Source organism: Ruditapes philippinarum, unplaced genomic scaffold (genome assembly GCF_026571515.1).
Source record: "Ruditapes philippinarum isolate M1 unplaced genomic scaffold, ASM2657151v2 ctg3111_1_1_1_1, whole genome shotgun sequence".
Taxonomy (NCBI): Eukaryota; Metazoa; Mollusca; class Bivalvia; order Venerida; family Veneridae; genus Ruditapes; species Ruditapes philippinarum.
This window is the reverse complement of record NW_026860451.1, coordinates 366,220-369,277: the sequence shown is the minus strand read 5'-3', so window position 1 is coordinate 369,277 and position 3,058 is coordinate 366,220.

Below are 3,058 nucleotides of genomic sequence, written 5' to 3'. Positions count from 1 at the left end.
TTAAATACCAAGATTATATTTATTGTACTTAATTATGCTACGGGTGTCCATGACCTTTGAGTCAATTTCATATTTATCACTTCTTTATATTGAAATAAGTTTTATGAGTGAAAACATAAAGTTTATATGTAATCCCGCAAATGTTGTGATGATATATACATGTATGGTATATCTACTGAGGTGTCATTACAAAATTTTGATAATTATATGATATATTTGGTTTATTTAAAGCTACTTGTGTCAAAACCATGTTTCCTCATTTGACACAAATTCCTTGAACCAAACTCTGTAGGGGTTCAAATTAGCTTTTATCATATATAAGCTAAAAAGTTAGTGTTTCAGCTAAAAACTGTATCAGTATCAGTATTTCATTGCAACACTGATTATTTTATCATGCAACTGCTATGGTAACTGCCCGATAACACTTGCCTGATAATTATTTTTGATATCAGGTCAGTAACCTGATATCAAAAATAAGCCCCGCCCATTTTAACGGACTTTTTTTCTCATTTTCATCAGCATGTAGAAATGTAATCTCATTCCCTTACAAGTCTTGAATCAAGGTGCGATATTTATTATTTCGATTTCAATTACGAATAAATTAGATAGCGAATAGTTTTTGCACCAACTAAATGAAGTGACGTCATAATTTATATTGCAAATGACATCATCCATGTTCACGTCATACTATACATGTAACCATAACAAACAGGCTAGACGATTTTCTTTCAGAACTTGTAAATGTTTACTTTATTTCGCCGGATTATTATTTAATAAGTGAACAAATTGTTTCGTTTAAAAAAATAAGACGCATGTTTGTATAGCTTGTGTTTGATTGCCGATTTGACTTTTCTTTGATTGAAATTATCGTGAACTTTTGAATTTGACAATTCAAGACAAAAATTGCAGTAAAGTTTAGTTTATGTGATTCTAAGTGGATTTTTGGATCGATGTTTAAATAAAAGGTAAGAATTTTATCGTATTAGGCCTACATTCTGTTGTATCTTTTATCCGAGTCGAAAGAAAAAATGGCCGCCAATAACAAATTCTAAGTTTCAGGGGCGGAGGAATTTGTTTTCAAGAATTATTTCTTTGAACAAAAATCCCCCTTTTTACGAAATTCGCTAATTAAAAGTAGATTATTTTTTATTTTGACAGTTATTATGTGTAACATGACAAATAGAAAAACATGCTACTGTCTTTTGATATCAATTTTATCAGGCGAGGCTGATATGGGCTAGAAAGGGCTCGGCAAGCCTCGCCCTTTCTAGCCCATATCAGCCTCGCCTGATAAAATTGATATCAAAAGACAGTAGCATGTTATTCTCTACATATGGTATGTCTTGTATAAACCATCAATAACAGTGTATATAACCAAGTTTTTATATGGCATATCTGGTGCATCAAAGACTCTTAACCCATTACTTCATATACACGCCTTTTAACGCCTTTTTCCCCCCCCCCCCCTTTTTGTTGTCTCAAATGATGAAAAAATGCCTTATTTAGGCCCCAAACACTTGTTTTTGTTTGAGAAATGTTGTTAAAAAAAGTGACCTCTTTTTCGGCGCGGCCCCCCAACCAAAAGATACATCAGGGGGTTGCCAGAAGGGGGATGTGCCCCCTTCTGTTTGGGGGGGTTTGAAGGGGGGCGGAGTCCCCGTCATCGCCAAGAAAATTTGGACTTGTGAGAGGCTGTAAATGACCCCAGATTGATCATAAGGTAACGTGTAACCAACGCTGAAAAGCATTTGACTCTATCTCAATCCATTGAGAAGTTGCAGCACTTTGAAATCAATTTTGATGGAAAAAATCAACGCAAAATAGTGATTTTTGGCAATTTTGAGATGTCCCCTCGTTGCCATGGTAACAGAAAATTTAAGCCTGAGCATGTTGTTGCAAGGGCAATGGTCCAGTCAACATTTGTGCCAAGTTTGATTAGTGTTGAAGCAGTTTTTATAGTATTATAGCAATTTGAACTTGTAACGGGAGACTTTTCAATGAAAACAGCCATTTTTCACAAAATGCTCATGAAGCAATGGGTTAATGAATAAAATAAAAAAATCTACAAAACAACAATTTTTCTTCAAATTTATATGACAGACCATGTTTAAACATGAAAAAACGCGATTAAGGGTAATTTCAAGTATTTTCATCATTTTCTGTTAACCCATTACTTCATATACACGCCTTTTAACGCCTTTTTCACCCCCCCCCCTTTTTGTTGTCTCAAATGATGAAAAAATGCCTTATTTAGGCCCCAAACACTTGTTTTTGTTTGAGAAATGTTGTTAAAAAAAGTGACCTCTTTTTCGGCGCGGCCCCCAACCAAAAAGATACATCAGGGGGTTGCCAGAAGGGGGATGTGCCCCCTTCTGTTTGGGGGGGTTTGAAGGGGGGCGGAGTCCCCCTCATCGCCAAGAAAATTTTGAACTTGTGAGAGGCTGTAAATGACCCCAGATTGATCATAAGGTAACGTGTAACCAACGCTGAAAAGCATTTGACTCTATCTCAATCCATTGAGAAGTTGCAGCACTTTGAAATCAATTTTGATGGAAAAAATCAACGCAAAATAGTGATTTTTGGCAATTTTGAGATGTCCCCTCGTTGCCATGGTAACAGAAAATTTAAGCCTGAGCATGTTGTTGCAAGGGCAATGGTCCAGTCAACATTTGTGCCAAGTTTCATTAGTGTTGAAGCAGTTTTTATAGTATTATAGCAATTTGAACTTGTAACGGGAGACTTTTCAATGAAAACAGCCATTTTTCACAAAATGCTCATGAAGCAATGGGTTAATGAAAAAAATAAAAAAATCTACAAAACATCAATTTTTCTTCAAATTTATATGACAGACCATGTTTAAACATGAAAAAACGCGATTAAGGGTAATTTCAAGTATTTTCATCATTTTCTGTTAACCCATTACTTCATATACACGCCTTTTAACGCCTTTTTCACCCCCCCCCCTTTTTGTTGTCTCAAATGATGAAAAAATGCCTTATTTAGGCCCCAAACACTTGTTTTTGTTTGAGAAATGTTGTTAAAAAAAGTGACCTCTTTT